This window comes from Panthera onca, chromosome D2, assembly GCF_046562875.1.
Source record: "Panthera onca isolate mPanOnc1 chromosome D2, mPanOnc1 haplotype 2, whole genome shotgun sequence".
Lineage (NCBI taxonomy): Eukaryota > Metazoa > Chordata > Mammalia > Carnivora > Felidae > Panthera > Panthera onca.
The window spans coordinates 31,867,631-31,888,460 of NC_138349.1; the positions used below are offsets into that span (position 1 = coordinate 31,867,631).

The 20,830-nt window shown below is 38.9% G+C and overlaps 1 long non-coding RNA gene across 2 annotated transcripts in view; it reads right to left on the reverse strand.

Annotated features, from left to right (window-relative positions):
• The window catches only part of LOC132685622 (uncharacterized), a 91,505-nt gene that overhangs the window by 29,609 nt on the left and 41,066 nt on the right, over positions 1 to 20,830 (reverse strand). The window lies entirely within an intron of this gene.

Sequence of the window (20,830 nt, forward strand, 5' to 3'; positions counted from 1 at the left end):
TTAATTTAAAAAAAACACTCACTTTTAATTATTTTCCTCTTAGACTTAGATTGTGATTTCCCTAAGGAATTTGAAAGCATGCTTTGTCTCCTCAAAAATATTTATCATCAAATCTGTTCAGAGGAAGATTGCTTTTAGGGAGTATTGCTACAAATAGCTAATCCCAAGTATTTCGTATTGACTCCCTTAATTTTTAGATTTTATATAGATTTATTTAGATTTAGATATAAATTTTCATTACTGAATTTTAGGGGTACCATTATTTGGGTATTTTTGCCTTAGGTAAACTATGATTATAGTTTTAAAAACTTTTATTATAAAAGGATTATGTTTTTATTGTAGAAAACTTGGAAAAGAGAAAAGATTAAGGAAACAATTACTAACTCCACCATTAAGAAAAAAACCCATACTTAATATTTAGGCTATATTTCCTCTTTCTTTTTTTTTCTTCCTTAATTGAGACAATGCTATACATTCCATTTTATATTCTGACTACTTCAACTGTCAGGAAAAGCTGTAAAAGACTTTGAAATAGGAGGAAGAAAAAAAAAGAAAAAAAACGAGCCCTTAGTGTTTGTTTACTACACATCTTCGCCAGAGGTAGCAATGCAAATTTCTCTGGCCCATAGATATGCAAATGATTTCTGTAGGTGGAGGGATAAGATTTCCAAATCCCTAAGTAGATAAAGTCAGTTTTGTATCTATTTGGAAATTCATTACAGTCTTCCTGGTTGACCTATTCTTGTAGGATTCTCTGAATTCTTTTTTTTTTTTTTTTTTTTACCATTTAATTTAATTATTTTTTAAAATTTACATCCAAGTTAGTTAGCATAAAGTGCAACAATGATTTCAGGAGTATATTTCTTAATGCCCCTTACCCATTTAGCCCATCCCCCCCCTCCTACAACTCTCTGAATTCTTGTTTGATAGGTTTTAATATCTTACTGGTTCCCTCATTAATTAATGATTTAAATTAGATCTTTGTGGGGTTTTTTAAGTTAAATCTTTGATGAATGTTATCTTTATATTTATGTGACAGTCATGATTTTATCTTTAAAAAAATTATCCTTAACACAACTAACATTGTATCATAAACATTTTTCCATTAACAATTTATTTATTTACTTAGAGAGTGTGCACAAGCGGGGGAGGGGCAGAGGGAGAGAGAAAGAGGAACCCAACTAGACTCCACCCCCAGCACGGAGTCCAGTGTGGGGCTCAATCTCAAGACCTGAGCCAAAATCAAGAGTTGATGCTTAACCCACCGAACCCCCCCGGGCGCCCCTCCATTAACAATTATTCATGAATAGACATTTTAAGGCTATTGTGTGAATTTAAGACATTTTGTTCATCCGCTTCCTAATGTTCAAATGTTCTTTACTGGTCCCATGTGTTCAATATTTACATTGTTTACAATTTTTCCCTTAAAAAAGAAAAGGCTAGTGAACGTCTTTGTGCTCAATTCCTTGTCCACATTTAAAATTTTCTTCCTTAGGAGAGATTACTAGGAATAGAGCTCCTGAGCTGAAAGGTATCAATCCTTTCAAGTCTCTTGAAAGATTATTGCCAAATTGCTTTCTTATAAGAGATGCCTTCTACCAGCAGTGGCAAGACCACTCCTTCAACTCTCACCAACATTCAACATTATCATTTAAATCCTTTGGGAATTGAATAGCAAATGGTATCTTGTTTTAGTTTAAAATCATTTTTAGGGACTCCTGGCCGGCTCAGTCGGTGGAATGTAGGACTTTTGATCTCGGGGTTGTAAGTTCAAGTCCCACTTGGATGTAGAGGTTACTTAAAAATAAAATCTTAAAATAACAATAATTTTCAAATTTTATTTTTAATTGTGGTAACAAATTAAAGTATTAATTTAGGGGCGCCTGGGTGGCTCGGTCGGTTAAGCGTCCGACTTCGGCTCAGGTCATGATCTCGCGGTCCGTGAGTTCGAGCCTCGCGTCGGGCTCTGTGCTGACAGCTCAGAGCCTGGAGCCTGTTTCAGATTCTGTGTCTCTCTCTCTCTGACCCTCCCCCGTTCATGCTCTGTCTCTCTCTGTCTCAAAAATAAATAAATGTTAAAAAAAAATTAAAAAAAAGTATTAATTTAGTAGTGTTAAGTATATTTACATTGTTTTGCAGCAAATCTCTAGAACCATTTCATCTTGCCAAAATGAAACTCTCTACCTATTGAACAACTCCCTATTTCCCCTCATCTAAGCCCCGGGTAACCACTCTTCTACTTTCTGTTTCTATAAATTTGACTACTGTAAATATCTCATGCAAGTGGAATCATTATTTGTCTTTTTGTGACTGGTTTATTTCACTTAGCATAATGTCCTCAAAGTTCATCCAAGGCTTGACAGGATTGCCTCCTTTTCAAGGCTGAACAATATTCTATCGTATGTGTATGTCATAGTTTGTTCATCTATCAATGTATATTTGAGCTGCTTTTCCTCTTAGCTATTGTGAATAATGTTACTATCGAACATGGGTGTGCAAATAGATTTTTTGAGACCTACCTGCAATTGTTTTGGATATATATCCATAAATGGGATTGCTGGATGATATGGTAGTTCTGTTTTTAATTTTTTGAGGAACCGCTATACTATTTTCCATGGTGGCTGCATTATTTTTCAATCCCACCAACGTTTCACAATGGGGCCAATTTCTCCACATCCCTGCCAACACTTTTCTTTTTTTGACAGTAGCCATCTTAAAGAGTGTGAGGTGGTACCTTATTGTGCTTTTGATTAGCATTTCTCTAATGATTAGTGATGTTGAGCATCTTTTCACATGCTTGCTGACCGTGTGTATATCATCTTCACAGAAATGTCTGAGTCCTTTGCCTACTTTTAAATTGACTTATTTGTTTTTGTTGTCGAGTTGTAGGAATTCTATTTATATTCCAGATATTAACCCTTTATCAGATATATGATTTGCAAATATTTTCTCATCTGTAGCTTCCTTTTCAACTCTATTGATTATATCCTTTAATACACAGAAGTCTTAAGTTTGATGTAGTTCCACTCAGACAAACAATATCTTATTGTATCCCTATTTACTTCTCCTATGAGGTTGAATTATTTTAGTGTTCACACTGGTGTCACATCTTACCCAAATTTTAGATTCTGCAAGTTAACCGATAAGGGGAAAAGGCATTATTCTGTTCTATTCTGTACCATTCTATTTTTTCTTAAACACTGATTGCCCTGTAAATTGATCTCACAACCTACTAATGGATCATAACCCGTAGTTTGAAAACACTGTCTTAAATCATCCATAAAATATTAATTGTATCTTCTGTAGTTGAAATGATCAGTTCCTCTTACTCTTTATTGGTGTTTCTCTGTGCATCATAATTAATTATACAGTTTGTTTCTTGCAAACAAAGCCATCCCGAGTTTGCATTGCCTGTGACACACACTCATGGTGATAATAATAAAGTTGAATCACCTTTCTCTCTTTCTTCTTGCGCATTTGCAATCAGATGTGCATAAACCAAACTTGACTGTGATTTGAATCTACTGAAGTAGCTACTTCTAATTCCACACATAGAAATCATACGTTGCCTCTTTTGACCATTTAATCTACTGGGGACATCTAAGTTTTTCTTATCTCTTTTGTATAAGCTTCACGTATTATACACCTTAACTACTGACAGACTGAGTATAAACACAGACAAGAGTCAGACCACATCTGACCCTAGAATTCTGTCCCACAACCTCTGCAGCAGTCAGTCCGGGCCACCAAACCACAACCTCGTTAGTAACCTGCCCACAGCAAGGACTTGGTCAAGGACAGTCACTTTCCCTATTTTTTTTTTTTTGCTCCCTCTCCCCAATTTCTAACTTAGGGTCAACCAGACAAAGCCAAATATGCTCCCCAAACTAATCACATAAGATGCCCCATGTCTAGTTAGCTTACGTTCACATTCTTGTGCCAAAAATCTCCAATCACAGCACATCTGAAATTTTTTATCCGCCCCCCTCCCCCTCCCTCGCTGCCACTGTGCTTTCTCACTCCCCTGCAGGCTTTCAGTCTCTGACCAAAGCATGTGATGGTGGTGACTCCCTTGCTCAGGAAGCTCTGAGTTCTTATTTGAGTAGGTCTTTATTTCCACACTACATTTGTTGCAAATTCTTTTCACACTTAGTTCTCTTTGCATTTTTTATGATGTTATGATTTTGCTTAAGGTGCTTTTTAAAATATATGATTTATGTAATCAGATCTCTTCAGCTCTTTAGTAGTAAGACTTTCCACTGCTCTTTTGCTTGACAAATCCTTCCCGAAAGCTGATGGGATGAATCCACACAACAACTTCTGCTCCTCCCCCCAATCCCACCAAAAGACAATGAGGGGAAGATAAGGGCATAACCCACCCTGCCCCCAGGAGAAGGGCAAAGAGAATGCATGGTCCCTCTTCTCCAATCACCTAATTCTCTTTCACGCTCCCTCCTAAAATAGTGACAGCCAGGATTGTTTTCAAGGCAGAAGATTGGAAATGTCTTGCCTGAATAAGAATGACAACATTACCAGCTAATGTTTATTTAGTGTTTACTAAGTGCCAGATATTGTTTTATATACATTAACTCATCTAATCCTTACATTTACTCCTAGGTAGGCACTATTATCATGCCGATTTTACAGATAAAGAAAAAGAGGCCCAGAGAAGTTAGGAAGTAGCAAATGAGTGGTAGTTCCTGTATTTGAATTGAAGTAGTCTGGCCTCAATTCCCTTACCGTCTCTTTTTAGGAAAGACCTAAAAACACTGACATCAAGTTTTTCTGACAAAACAGCCCACCTGGATCACCCTACAGTGAAACCCCCCAGTTGAAAAGCCTCCTCATGTACAGGACTTCCAATCGATTTCTTTTTTTTTTAATTAAAAAAGTTTTGTTTAATGTTTATTTTATTTTTGAGAGAGAGACAGCGCAAGTGGAGGGACGAGCAAAGAGAGAGGGAGACATAGAATCCCATGCAGGCGTCAGGCTCCTAGCTGTCAGCACTGAGTCGCCGAGGGATTTGAACTCACAAGCTGTGGGATCGTGACTTGAGCTGAAGTTGGACACTTAACCTACTGAGCCACCCAGGTGACTCCCAATCAGTCTCTTAATGTTCCTCTCTTAGATATGAGCAGACAGGGAAGACACCAGACTTTTCTTTTTTCTTTTTCTTTTGCTTTTTTTGTTTTGGTCAACTGTGATATATAATTTGAATACAATAAAATGAACTTATATTACATACATAGTATGATGAATTTAGGCAAATGTATATACCAGTGTAACTACCACTACAATCAATATGTAAAACGTTTCCATTAGAAAGTTTCATTGTACCCCCTTTCAATTCCCACATGATTTCTCATCTTTACAGGGCCACTTTATTTTTAGAATTTTTAATTCCAGTGTAGTTAACATACAGTGTTGTATTCAATTCAGGTGTACAATATAGTGATTCAGCAATTGCGTATAGAGAACCACTTAAAAAAAATTTTTTTTTCACTATAAGTTAGTTTTGCCTTTTGTAGAACTTCATATAGATGGAATCACCCAGTGTGCACTCTTCTGTGTTTGCTTTCGGCACACATCGTGTTTGGTTTCCATTTGCTGCATGTATCAGTTCGTCCCTTTTTGTTATGAAGAGTGGATGGATATTTGGCATGTTTCCAGTTGTTTTCCAGACAAGAATAATAGTTAATATAAATAACCTTCAAATACCAGTGTAAAAGTTACTGTCCAGAATGGATGATTTGATTCATGACATTACGGAGTTTTTTTCCATAAAGCACCTAGCTCATTATGGCCCATTATTTTATTTGAGATGTTAGAGTAATTTAGATTCTTCTAATGCTAAATCCAGTATTACTCTTTTATAAATTGTCATAAAATATACATAACGGTAGAGCTGGCAGTGAGGACAGCAGCCTGCTTCCTCAGAGTGATGGCTCTTTTCTCTTGCAAGGGACTGGGCAAAGGAAGTATCCTGTGGTCCCTTAGGTTCTTGTAGAACTAGCGACTGGGGTGAGGGTGATCAGGGTCCTAGTATCCTTAGCTTGCCACCCTGAGGTAGCACCTCCATAATGTGAGAGGGGGCTCAGTATAAAAAGGGAGTTCTTAGTTCTGGTCCACACCTGCCTGCCTGGAGTTTCTCCTCTGCAGCCCAGGGCTGGGAAGGATAAGAAAGGCTGAGGGACCTGCCCTTCCTGGGGAAATACCGTAGCCTTTGTCTGGGAGCTGGGGGGGGCGGGGAGAAGAGAGGAGCCTTACCCACCTGGAGTAGAGCTTCCCTGCACTGAGCTAGTGGGGTGGCTCAAGTGTGACAGACTCTAGCTGATCTTATCAAGATTGAGTAGGTGTACTTGGATAATTATTTATTTGCTGTCTGCCCTTAGGACAATTTTCAGAGAGTTTAAATACTTTTTTTCTTTTTAATTTTATTTTAAGAAATCTCTACACCCAAGTGGGACTCGAACTCACAACCCCAAGGTCAAGAGTCACATGCTCTTCTGACTGACCCAGTCAGGAGCCCCACATGATACTTTATTTTTTTATTATTTTATTTTTTTATTTTTTGAAAGTAGGCTCCATGCCCGGTGTGGGGCTTGAACTCATGTCGTGAGTTGCACGCTCTACCGACTGAGCCAACAAGATGCCCCTCTTTTTTTTTTTTTTCTTTTTAACTTTCACCAGTTATGATTGTTTTGCTGGAGGGTGGGTCCTCAGAGTTCCTCATTCCACCATTCCGTGTCTCTCCATTAAAGCTCTTTTGCACTTTTTTTTTTCCATTTAACGATATCTCTCGGAAATCACTTCATATCAGTTCATCAGGATCTTCCTCATTCTTTTTTCTTTTTAAATAATGTCTACACTGAACATGGGGCTCGAATTCACAAGCCTGATATCAAGAGTTGCATGCTCTTCCGACTAAGCCAGCCAGGCACCCCCCCCCCCACCCCCCGCATTCTTTTTATAGTGGTGAAGTATTTCAATTTGTGGATGCCTCCTAGTTAATTCAAACATTCTCTTGTGAATGGGGAGTTTAGGCTGTTCCAAAACCTTGCAGGTACAAACAATACTGCAATGAACCACTTTGTCCACATGTGGTTTCGTACCGGTGGAGGTGTATTTTCAGGGTAGACTCCTGGAGCGGCATTGCTGGGCCAAAAGGTTAACTGCATATGTACTTTTTCAGATGTTGCCAAATTCCCTTCTGAAAGGACTGTGCCAATTTTTATTTCTATTGGCAATGCATGACAGTAGCTGGTTCCCCACGGCCTTACCAACATAATGTACTGTCAGGTTTTTGTTTTGCTTTGCTTTGCTTTTTTTCAATTTTTGCCAATCTTGATAGGTGAGAAGTGGTTTACCCGTTTCAATTTACATTTCTCTAATTGTGAGTGAGATTGAACATCTTTCCGTACTTTAAAGACCATTTTTATACTTTTGTGTGAATTGTCTGTTCATATGTTTTCCCTCCATTTTTTTCTGTTGAGTTTATTCTTCAATTTCAGAGTTTAAAAATAAATTGGTGACTGGGGCGCCTGGGTGGCTCAGTCGGTTAAGATGTGACTCTTGATCTCCTGGCTCAGGTCTCGGTCAAATGGTTCCTGAGATGGAGCCCTGCCTCAGGCTCCTCGCTGACAGTATGGAGCCTGATTGGGATTTTCTCCCTCTCTCTCTGCCCCTCCCCTACTCTAACTCTCTTTCTCTCTCTCTCTCAAAATAAATAAATAAACATTACAAAAATAAAAATAAATTGGTGATATAGGGTGCCTGGGCGGCTCAGTTGGTTGAGTGACTTCAGCTCAAGCCAAGATCTCACAGTTTATGAGTTTGAGCCCCTCATTGGGCTCTGTGCTGACAGCTTGGAGCCTGGAGCCTGCTTCTCTGATTCTCTATCTCCCTCTCTCTCTCTGTCCCCCCGCTGCTCACGCGTGCTTTTCTTTCTCTCTCAAAAATAAGCAAATAAACATGGAGGAAAAATATAATAAAATAAATTGGGGATAATAACACTTTATCGTTCATATAGGTTGTAAGTATTTTCTCCTAATTTATCAGTTAACTTTTGACGTTGTGGGGTTTTCTTTCCCCTTCAAAAATTTATTTTTATGTAGCCAAATTTATCAGTCTTTTCTTTTACTATTCTTGGATCTTGAGTTTGAAAGCTTTTCCCTATTTTTCAAAAGTTTGTGTTACACCACTTCACTTTTAAAACAGCCCTACGTTAGTACCTGTTTTTGCTAAGCAGAGGAGCTCTGAAGAGGATTTTTGCTTCTATGAAGAAAGCTGAAAAGCAAAAACATCGTTCACTGTTCGTTTTGCAGCAAAGCCATCACAGAGGCAGTTTGCTCTGAGCAGTGAGAGTGCCGGCCAAGCTCCCTCCTTCCTCCCAGGGAACCCCGTCTCAGCTTCTGACATCAAGCCGCCATAGCTTTGTGTCTGTGAACATCTGTGCTTTATCTCCATCTGTTTTGTGCCCCCTTGGCAAGATGTGTCTTAAGGTACCAGAAAAGTCCAGGAGACGTTATTTTTTGGGTCTGGGATTTTTTTCCGCAAAATGGTAATTTTTCTTTGATTTATGCTATTTTTGGCTTACGAAAGGTTTCATAGGAGCATTCTACTGTAAGAAATGGGGGAAACCTGTACTCAGATTAAAAAAGAATTTACCCGTATCTTTTCTAGTAACTTACGTGGTTTCTTTTCTTTTCTTTTTTTTTTTTCCATTTAGATCTCTGATCAGTTTGGAGTTTATTCCTTTTTTTTTTAAATTTTTTTTAACATTTATTTATTTTTGAGAGACAGAGCATGAGCAGGGGAAGGGGAGAGAGAGAGAGGGAGACACAGAATCCGAAGCAGGCTCCAGGCTCTGAGCTGTTTGTTAGCACAGAGCCCGATGCGGGGCTCGAACTCACAAACTAAGAGATCATGACCTGAGCTGAAGTCGGATGCTCAACCGACTGAGCCACCCAGGTGCCCCTGGAGTTTATTCTTGTGTATGAAATAAGGTATGGATATAATTTCATCTTCTTCCAAAAGGCTACTTGTTGGCCTTTTTTATTTATCCCAGTGATTTCAGATGCCACTTTTGTTGTATACAAATTTCCTTCTCTCTAGGGATTTCTATTCAATTCTGCTGTCTATTTATGCATCAGGACCAACTGCTTTAATTACAGAGTCTTTATTGCATGTTTTAGTGTTTGCTAGAGTTACGTCCTCACTGTACTTCTTTTTCACTGTTTTTTGGCTATTCTTTCATTTTTGTTTTTCTGTATGAATTTTATTACCAACTATTGGTATTTTTATTGGGCTTATGTTAACTTTATAAGTTAAATTAACTTAAGGAGAATTGACACTTTTATAATTTGTTGTCCCATCTAAATAAACAAAATATCTTGCTATTAGATCGTCTATTTAAAAAGTTTTTTTTAATGTTTATTCTATTTTGTGTGTGAGAGAGAGAGACAGAGAGAGAGAGAGGCAGAGAGAGAGAGAGAGAGAGAGAGAGAGAGAGATCCCAAGCAGGCTCCACACTCAACCTTGCCGCAGGACTAGATCCCACAAATGTGAGATCATGACCTGAGCTGAAATCAAGAGTCTGACACGTAACCAACTGAGCCACCCAGGCACCCCAAAACTCTATCCTTTCTAAGAAAATGAGATGCCTCTTAAAATTGGCTGAGTTTATAAATTCTGGAGGAGAATTACGATCCAGTAGGCGTGAAAATGATCCTGTCCTAGACGCTGAAACACTATACTGGACAGGGGCTACTTTACCAGAACTAGCCCCGCAGTGCACAGTGCCACCTAGTGGTTACACTGCCATGGAAGGCTCTTCTTGCAAGCCCTGTGACGGCAGGGAAGGGACTGGACCACAAGAGGTTAAGAACCCCTTTGGAATAATCTATACCAAAGTCCAGTGGCAACTGCGACATATTTCCAAACTGTCTGTTTTCTGAGGTCTTGCTTCTCTTAGCTTAGGGTTTCCTTTTCTGTACAATAAGGGCAACCAGGTGAACTTGAGTTTCCGTTTCTGGACAATGGTTCTTTATAGGGATCAAAATCCCCTTCTAAAGTTTCTCCTGATACTTCCTCTTTCTCTGTTTGTAGCAAAGAAGAAAATAAAACAGGGGCACCTGGGTGGCTCAGTCGGTTAAGCGACACACCTCTGCTCAGGTCCTGATCTCATAGCTTGTGAGTTCAGGCCCTGCGTGGGGCTCTGTGCTAACAGCTCAGAGCCTGGAAGCTGTTTTGGATTCTGTGTCTCCCTCTCTTTCCCTGCCCCTCCCCTGCTTGTGCTCTCTCTCAAAAATGAATAAATAAAAACTTAAAAAAAAAAGAGTTGGATGCTTAGCCAACTGAGAAGAAGAAAATAAAACAAAGGCTTTATTATGAAATGAGAATTTTGTTCTTAGTTAATTCATGCTGCTGCAGACTGCTTAGGTGTAAGATGCATTTGGCAGAAGTGTAAGTTGCACACCGACTGCATAATGAGGTTCTAAAACAAGCGGCATGCTTAGGAAAAAGATGAGAATGTTATTTTTTTCCTGCTAATTTCCCCCCCTGAATTCCGAAAACTACATTATAGGATATTTGGAAAGGGGAAGGAGGAGCATTGCTTCTGTCACCCAGCACTGTGAGTGGACTTCCACATGCTACAGCTTCTGATCCTGTTGTTTCTCACCTCGTTCAGGTGTTATCTTCTGCAGCTGGTGATAAAATATCATTTGCTTAGAAATACAGTCAATGAAGCAAAAAAAGTGAGGTGTGAAAGTGCAATTGACTAATTGATTACTTAAAATGATTCCTTTGTCAGAGTGACCTAGAGTGCTCATTGCTCAACAGCATTAGTTATTAGCAATATTTTCCGTTTCTGGCAGTCTCATGGGGAATAACGATGATGTTGGTTAAGTGTGTGTTTTTTGCACTACCTTGAAGAATGAACATTTCATAAGGTAATTGGCTGTTTATAGTTCTCTATCGCTTTTTATTCCTATCTTGTGCCCATTTTTCTACTAGCTTTTTTAAAAAAAGATTTTATTTTATTATTATTTTTTAAAGATTTTATTTTGGGGGGGGGCGTCTGGGTGGTTCAGTCGGTTAAGTGTCCGACTTCGGCTCAAGTCATGATCTTGCAGTTCGTGAGTTTGAGCCCCACGTCAGGCTCTGTGCTGACGGCTGAGCCTGGAGCCTGCTTCCGATTCTGTGTCTCCCTCTCACTCTGTTCTCCCCACCCCCCCGCCCCCCGATTTGCTCACTGTCTCTCTCTCTCAAAAATAAACATTAAAAAAAAGTAAAAAAAAAAAAAAGATTTTATTTTTTTTAAGTGATCTCTACATCCAAGGTGGGTCTTGAATTTACAACTCTGAGATCGAAAGTCACATGCTTCACCAACTGAGCCAGCCAGGCACCCCCCATTGTCTTTTTATATATTTCTTTCTTACTAATTTGAAGGAGTTGTTTATGTATTAGTGATATCACTTGGTCATATCTTGCAAGTTTCTCTCTCAGTCTATTCATTTTTTTTCTGGCTTTGTTTATGGTATTTTAAATGTTCGTGTGGTTGAATACATCAATTTTCTCTTTATGGCTTCTCAGGTTATTTTTAATGTTTACTTATTTTGAGAGAGAGAGACAGTGTGTGTATGTGAGCAGGGGAGGTGCAGAGAGAGAAAGGCAGAGGGAACCCGATGCAGGGCTTGATCCCATGAACCATGAGATCATGACCTGAGCCAAAATCAAGAGTCGGATGCCTAACCGACTGAGCCACCCAGGGGCCCCATATGGCTTCTCAGTTTCCTGTCTTTCTTAAAAGGGCCAAACTTATCCTGAGGTTAAACAAATGTTATCTTTTTTTTCCTATTTTAATAGTTCTATTTTTTGTATTTGTGTATTAATTACTGTGAAATTTATTGTTGCTTATAGTGTGAGGCGAGGTTCTAACTTTATTTTATTCTACATGGAGAGGCACTCCATCTTCCACCTTTTTCAGAGAGTATATTAATTACCACAACCTTTTTGGCCAAGTGATCTGGCTATAGCTACTTAAATTTAAAATGCACATACCCTTTTAGAAAAAAAAATCAATGAAACCAGAGGTTTTTTTAAAAAGTAGGCAAGTTGACACACTCAGACTAATGAAGAGAGAAGATTCAAATAAAACAAGAAATGAAAGAAGAAATATTACAACAGATGTTACAGAAATAAAAAGAATCATAAGAGACTACTCCAAACAATTATAAACCAAATATACAACAAAGTGGGTAGCCTAGAAGCAATAGATAAATTCCTAGATATGTACAAGCCACCAAGACTGAATCATGAAGAAATAGAAAGTCTGAACAGATTGCTTCACTGGTAAATTCTACCAAACATCTAAAGAAGAATTAATGCCAATTCCAAACTCCTCTAAAAAACTGAAGAAGAGGGAACATTTCCAAACTCCTTCTATGAGGCTAGCATTACCCTGATACCCAAGCCAGACAAAAACATCGTAAGAAAATAAAACTATAAACAAATATCACTGATTAATGTAAATGTAAAAATCCCCAACAAAATACTAGCAAACTGGGGCACCTGGGTGGCTCAGTTGGTTAAACGTCCGACTTCAGTTCAGGTCACGATCTCGCGGTCCGTGAGTTCAAGCCCCGCGTCGGGCTCCGGGCCGATGGCTCAGAGCCTGGAGCCTGCTTCCGATTCTGTGTCTCCCTCTCTCTCTGCCCCTCCCCCGTTCATGCTCTGTCTCTCTCTGTCCAAAAATAAATAAAACGTTAAAAAAAAAATTAAAAAAAAAAAACAAAATACTAGCAAACTGAATCCAACAGCACATTAAAAGGATCATACGTGGGGTATGTGGGTGAGACTGGTTGGTTAAGTGTCTGACTCTTTTTTTTTTTTTTTTTAAATTTTTTTAACGTTTATTTACTTTTGAGACAGAGAGAGACAGAGCATGAATGGGGGAGGGTCAGAGAGAGGGAGACACAGAATCCGAAACAGGCTCCAGGCTCTGAGCTGTCAGCACAGAGCCCGACGCGGGGCTCGAACTCACGGACTGGGAGATCATGACCTGAGCCGAAGTCAGCCGCTTAACCGACTGAGCCACCCAGGCGCCCCTTAAGTGTCTGACTCTTGATTTCATCTCAGGTAATGATCTCATGGTTCAGAGATCGAGCCCCGCATCAGGCTCTGTGCTGACAGTTCGGACCCTGCTTGGGATTCTCTCTCTCCCTCTCTCTTTCCCCTCCCCTGCTTACACTTTCTCTCTCTCTCTCTCTCTCTCTCTCTCAAAATAACTAAACAAATAAAAGGATCATACACCATGACCAAGTGAAATTCATCCCTGAGATGTAAGGATGATTTAACACATGAAAATCAATTGATGTGATGCATCACATCAATAAGATAAGGGATAAGAAGCATATGATCCTCTCAATAGTTGCAGAAAAAAGCATTTAACAAAATTCCACATCCTTTCATGATAAGAACTCTCGACAAATTAGGAATGGAAGGAAAGTGCTTTAACATAATGAAGGCCGTATATGAAAACTCCACATACTCCATCATACTCAACTGTGAAAAACTGAAAGCTTTTCTTCTAAGATCAAGGGCAAGGCAAAGATGCCCGTTTTGGCCACCTCTTTTTAACATAATACTGTAAGTTGTAACAGAGCAATTAGGCAAGGAAAGGGAAATAAAGGCACCCAATCACAAAAGACCACAAAGAGTTGACTCAATCTTGAGAAAGAAGAACAAAGCTGGAGGCATCACACTTTCTGATGCAAAATACATTACAAAACTACAGTAATCAAAACATTATACTACTGGCACAAAGACAGTCATACAGACCAATGGACTAGGATAGAAAGCCCAGAAATAAATCAATGCATATACAGTCAATTGATCTTTGACAGGGATGGCTAGAATACACAATGGGGAAAGGACAGTGTCTTCAGCAAATGGTTTTGGAAATACTGGATGTCCACATGCAAAAGAATGAAATTAAACCTTTATGCCATATTCAAAATTAAGACCTGGAGCAGCAAAAATCCTGGAAAGAAACATAGGGTAAAAACCTCATGGAACTGGTCCTGGCAATGACTTCATGGATGTGGCACCAAAAGCACAGGCACCAAAAGCAAAACTAGACACATGGGACTACATCATACTAAAAAGCTTCTGCACAGCAAAGGAAATAACAGACAATCTACACAATGGGAGTAGATATTTGCAAGCCATACACCTGATAAAAGAATAAGCTCCAAAAAATAAGGAACTACTACAACTCAGTATCAAAAAAACCCCTAATAACTCAATTGAAAAAATGGGCTAAGGGTGTACATAGACATTTCTCCAAAGAAGGCATACAGGTGACTAATGGATATGTGAAAAAATGCTCACTGTCACTAATCATCACAAAACAGGGGCGCCTGGGTTGCTCAGTCAGTTAAGCATTCAACATTGGCCCAGGTCACGATCTCACATTTTGTGGGTTTGAGCCCCACATCGGGCTCTGTGCTGACAGCCCGGAGCCTGGAGCCTGCTTTGGATTCTGTGTCTTCTTCTCTGCCCCTTCCCCACTCATACTCTGTCTCTCTGAAAAGTAAACTTAAAAAAGAATTTAAAAAATAAAAACAAAACAGCAAACATACAAAGAAACAAACAAACCCCCAAAGATGACAAGTGTTAGTAAAGATGTGGAGAGATTAGAACCCTTTTATAGCAGGAGTGCCTGGGTGGCTCAGTCGGGTAAGTGCCTGACTCTGAGTTTTGGCTCAGGTCATGATGTCACAGTTCATGAGATCGAGCCTCACATCAGGGTCTGGGCTGACAGCATAGAGTCTGCTTGGGATTCTCTCTCTTTCCCTCCTCCTTCCATCTCTCTCTCTCTCAAAATAAATAAACACTAAAAAAATAAAAAAACAAAATGCAAAATGGTGCAGTTGCTATGGAAATAGTACGGAGATTCCTTAAAGAATTAAACTAGAACTACCATAGGATCTGCTAATCTCACTTCTAGGTATTTATCCAAAAGAATTAAAATCAGGATCTTGAAGAGCTCAGGTTCACTGCAGCATTATTCACAATAGCCAAGACTAGAAACAGTCTAAATGTCCATCAGTGGGCGAATGGAGAAGAAAAATGTGGTGTATTCATACAATGGAATATTATTCATCTCTTCTTAAGATTCCTGCCATATGAGACAACATTGATGAATCTTTAGGGCAATGGGGCAAATGAAATAAGCCAGTCACAGAAAGACAAATACTACTTGATTTCACTTATATGAGGTATCTAAAATAGTCAAACTCATAGAACCAAAAAACAGAATGGTAGCTCTCAGGGTCTTGGCAGAAGGATAGTAGATAACAGGTGTAAAGTTTCAGTTAAGCAGTATGAGTAAGTTCCGGAGATCTACTGTACATCATTGTACCTATATTCAACAGCACCATATTACACACTTAAAAATATGTTAACAGGGTAGATCTCACGTTAAGTGTTCTTACTGCAATAAAATTAAAAATAAATAGATAAAACGCACATACCCTATAAGCCAACAATCTTTTCGAAATGTATTTTATAGAAATAAAAGCACTATATATAACAATCTATATGTAAGGATGTATATTGTATCATTTCTTTTATAGTGGTTAAAAAATATGGAGTCACCATTAATGTATAGGGGAAATGTTAGAATAAATTATGGCAAATCCATGCTATGAAATATTCTGAAGTGGGGCGCATGGGTGACTCAGTCGGTTAAGCGTCCGACTCTTGATTTCAGCTCAGGTTGTGATCTCACGGTTTGTGAGTTTGAGCTCCACATCGGGCTCTGTGCTGTCTCTCTTTCTCCCTCTCAAAATAAAGAAATAAACTTAAAAAAATATTCTGAAGTTATTTTACTTTATTTCTTTTTCTTGTTTTCCTGATGTTTATTTATTTTGAGAAAGAGAGTGCAGGTGTGCACAAGAGTGGGAGAGGGGCAGAGAGAGAATCCTAAGCATGTTCCACATTCAGCATGGAGCCCAATGCGGGGCTTAATAGACTGAGCCACACAGGCACCCCTATTTCTTTTTCATTTTTTTAATGTGGGCCCTATGCCCAATCACAACCCCGAGATCAAGAGTTGCATGCTCTACTGACTGAGCCAGCCAGATGCCCCTGAAGTTATTTTAAAGAATGCTGTAGATCTCTATATGTATTGACTTAGAAACACATAAAGCACATGAAATATTGTTATATGCAAAAGGCAAGTCATATCATTTTTAAAAACACTTTTTATATGTGTAGATAGAAAAAAACCCATAAAAGAATATGCATCATAAGGTTATCATTGGTTTCCTTGAGGAGAGAGAATTGGAAGAGGGTCAGAATGTAGGGGGTGAAGATTATGAATTTTTATTCTATAGACATATTTTTGTTTGAAATATGACAAATCAAGTAAAAAAAATCACATTGCTAACTGGTTAATTATCCACAGAGTAGAGAACTTGTTAAGCCTACGGGGAGTAGGGGGATCAATGTTCATGTTTTTCCATGAAGAAGGCCAAAGGGAGACAGGATAGATATCTCCATGCACTGAAAGGTTGATAGGTTTGAGTAGGAACAGATGTATACGCGGTCAGAGTAGAACTAGAAAAAGCGGACAGGAATTTCAGGAGGCTGATTTTAGCACAACATAATAAAAATTTCTAATCACTAGAAGTGTCCAAAAATTGAAGCATCTGTCACATGGGGTTTGAGTTTTTCATTGCTAGCGATCTTCAAGCTAAGGCTAGGTGACATTTTGTCATGTGTGCTGTAGAAGAAATTTCTAAATTTGACTGGAGGTTGGGCCAGATGATTTTGAACATCCTTCTAGTGCTAGAATTCTATGATTTTATCACCTGGAAAAGCTTTATTAAAAAATAATGTTGTGGGGCACCCAGGTGACTCAGCTGATTGAGTGTTCTGACTTTGGCTCGGTCACGATCTCACGGTTTGTGAGTTCGAGCCCCACATTGGGCTTGCTGGTGTCAATGAGGAGCCTGATTCAGATCCTGTCCCCCTCTCTCTACCCCTTCCCTTCTCTCTCTCTCTCAAAAATAAATAAAACATTTAAAATAATGATGATAATAATATTGGAAGTGCCTGATAACTCAGAAACAACTCTCACAGGTATATAAAATGCTAAATACAGAAGGTGATTCATTACATGGTAGATGTAATATTTTGAAAAAGTGAGGAAAAGACTGATTAATTGGTAAATAGTGATAGGACAACAGGAAACTAAGGATAACATAAAATTGGATTCCTTCTTCACTCTTTACCAATATATTCCATACAGGTCAAAGTTTTAATTGTTAAACGAAAAAGAGTCCAGTCAGAAAATGATGGGTATGCTTTGTTTTGATTATTTAGGAGGTGGAAGCCATTTGAAGCAAAACATAAAATTCAGAAGGTACAAATGAAATAATTGATAAATTTTACCCATTAAAAGAAGTTTCAATTGAACTAGATGTTACTATTGAAGTCAAAAGATACACAGCCAATGAGAAAATATTTGCAGGTAAAGAGTTAATTTCCTTAATATGGAAAGATTTCTTAAACATCAATAATTGAAAGATGAATATCCCAATTGCAGAATGGGCAATACCCATGAACAGGTAAATAATGTACATAAATATTGACTGTGCATGTGTTAGTGCATGTGTTAAAAATTTTGATAAGGTCCAGTACTGTCAAAGATATAAAGAAGTATGCAATTCACACACTGTAGGTAGCGGTGTGTAAATCAGTTCAATATTTGGAGGATTATTTGATATTATTACAACTTTGAAATCCACATACTCTTTCATCCAACATTTTCAATCCAAGGAATCAAACATATAGCTTTATATGTTTGGGAGGGTATCTACATGTGTAAAGATACATGGTAGTAATGTCAGTTTCTATTTATTGAATCCTTTGTACCAGGTACTGTACTAAGTGCCTGACTTTGATTATATTACTTAAATCCCTCAACACCCCTAGAGGTAGGTAGGTACTACCTCCATTTAACATCTCCATTTTATAGAAGAGAAAACCAAGGCACAAATAACTGGCCTAACGTTACACAACTTCAGAGTGATGAAGCCAGGATTTGAACCCAAGGAGTCTGTCTTCGGAACTTTTGCTCATAGGGGCGCCTGGGTGGCTCAGTTGGTTAAGCGTCTGACTTCAGTTCAGGTCATGACCTCACAATTCATGGGTTTGAGCCTGGCATTGGGCTCTGTGCTGACAGTGTGGAGCCTGCTTGGGATTTTCTCTCTTTCCCTCCCCTTCTTGTGCTTTCTCTCTCTCTCAAAAATAAATAAATGAACTTAAAAAAGAAAAGCACTTTAGTGGGGGTGCTTGGGTGACTCAGTTGGTTAAGCACCCAACTTCGGCTCAGTTCGTGTATTGGAGGACCACGGTTCGTGGATTCGAGCCCTGCATAGGGCTCTGGGCTGAGAGCCTGGAGCCTGGAGAGTGCTTCGGATTATGTGTTTCCCTCTCTATCTCTGTCCCTTCCCTGCTAATGTTCTCTCTCTCTCTCTCTCTCTCTCTCTCTCTCAAGAATAAATGAACATTAAAAAAAAAAGAAGAACTTGGGGAGCCTGAGTGGCTCAGTTGGTTAAGCGTCTGACTTTGGCTCAGGTCATGATCTCACGATTGGTGGGTTCAAGTCCTGCGTTGGGTTCTGTGCTGACAGCTCAGAGCCTGGAGCCTTCTTGGGATTCTGTCTCCTTCTCTCTCTGCCCTTCTCTCACTCATGCTCTGCCTCTCTCTCTCTCTCAAAAATACATACACATTATAAAAAAAAAAGAACTCTTGCTCATAATAACTCATTATTCAATTACAAATGATTAAAGTCAAAGCTGAAATGATATATTTGTAAATGTCTATTTATGTAGGTAAATATACACATTGCATATATAGCTGCATATATACATGCTGACAAATGAGTATATGTGTGCATATTCATGTACACTAGTGACATATTTGCATAAGATGTGTAGTACAGTGTTGTTGGTAATGGAAAATTCCTGAATAAAAATGAGCATTCACAAATAGAAGACTGGTAGAATAAATGACGGTGTCTCCATATAATGGCATTCTATGCAAGTGTTAATTGAGATCACCCGATATGCCATGGTAAAGAAGGTATTCAAGACACTAAGTTTTAAGGAGCAAAGTGCAAAAGTGCATGTTTTCTATGAAGTCATTTTGGGGTGTGTGTGTGTGTGGGGGGGGTACATTTGTATGATTGTGTAAGTTCCGGGAGGATACAAAAGGCAGTGAAGATCCTTGAGAAACAGGAAGCAAACGAGGTGAGCCCAAGTGTCCCTGTATATAGCTTTGAGTTTCCAGACTGTGACTCAGGGAGGGGAACACAAGTGGAGCCCAGCAAACAGTCTCTGAGTTGAGGAGATAAAATGGAGAGTCTGGGGAGAATAAAGCTACTAGAGGGCACTGAACAGAGTGGTGGGGAGGAAAGAGCTATAAACAGAGGGGACTCTGGGCATATGTTTGACTATTTGGCTGGGTACTGATCAGGGCAGACTGGTGAGGACTCTAATTCCCTACCTGAGGCAGGAAAAGAACCACCTGAAATGATTAGAGGTAAGAGTGCCTGCCACTCACACAGGCCAAGAATACTGTCTGTTCCAGCAGCCAGACTGGAAAACTTCAAGATTCAGAGAGCCTGGGGTAGAGTACATAGAAGACTCTTGCCTCCTGGTGGAATACTTAGCTCTAGATTGAGCACTGTTCTAGAATACCTAACAAATCTTAGCAAAATCTGGAAGGACTGAAGTATTTCCAAGTAACTCAGGTAAGCCTCAGAACAAATCTAAAGAAGATTTATCGTAATCCCAAAACACTCAGCACCCAACAAGGTAAAGTACACATATGTGGCATACAAAAATGTTGCCAGGCATGCAGAAAGCCTGAAACATACAACCTATAATGAGGAGACTCATCAATCAATTGAAACTAACTCAAACCGACACAGATGTTAGGACATTAAGGCTATCATAACTGTATTCTATATGATCACAAAATTAAGTATATATGTGGAATATATATGTATATATTCCAGACACTGGACTCTTATCAGTTATATGACTTGCAAATATCTTCTCCCATCCTGTGGGTAGTCTTTTTACTTTCATGATGGTGTCCTTTGAGCCACAAATGTTTTTAACTTTGGTGACGCTCAGTGTAGTTTCTTTGCTTATGCTTTTGGTATCATAGTTAAGAAATCACTGCATAATCCAAAGTCACGAAACTTTACATTCCTATATTCTTCAAAGAGTTCTGTAACTTTATATCTTTGATCTACCTTGAGTTAAGTTTTGTGTATTGCATGAAGTAGGGGTCCAGCTGCATTCTTTCATCGGTGGATGTTCAGTTGTCTTGGTGCCATTTGTTGAAAAGACTATTCTTTCCTCAGTGCATGGTCCTGGCATCTTTGTTGAAAATCAGTTGTCCATAGATGTGAAAGTTCTTTTTCTGACCTCCCAATTTTATTCCCTTGATTTATATGTCTATCCTTATGCCTGTGCCACACTAGCTTGATTATTGTAGCTTTGTAGTAAAATTTGAAATCAGGAGGTACGAGTCCTCCAAAATTTTTTTTTTTTCAAGATTGAAAATAAAGGGTGGGGGGGGCTCTTGAAATTTCATATGGATTTTAGGATCAGCTTTTCAGTTTTTGAAAAGAAGCCAGTTGAGACTTGGATAGAGATTGCATTGGATCTACAAATCAATTTGGAGATTATTGCCATCTTTACAATATTTAATTTCTGACCTATGAGCATGAGATGACTTTCCG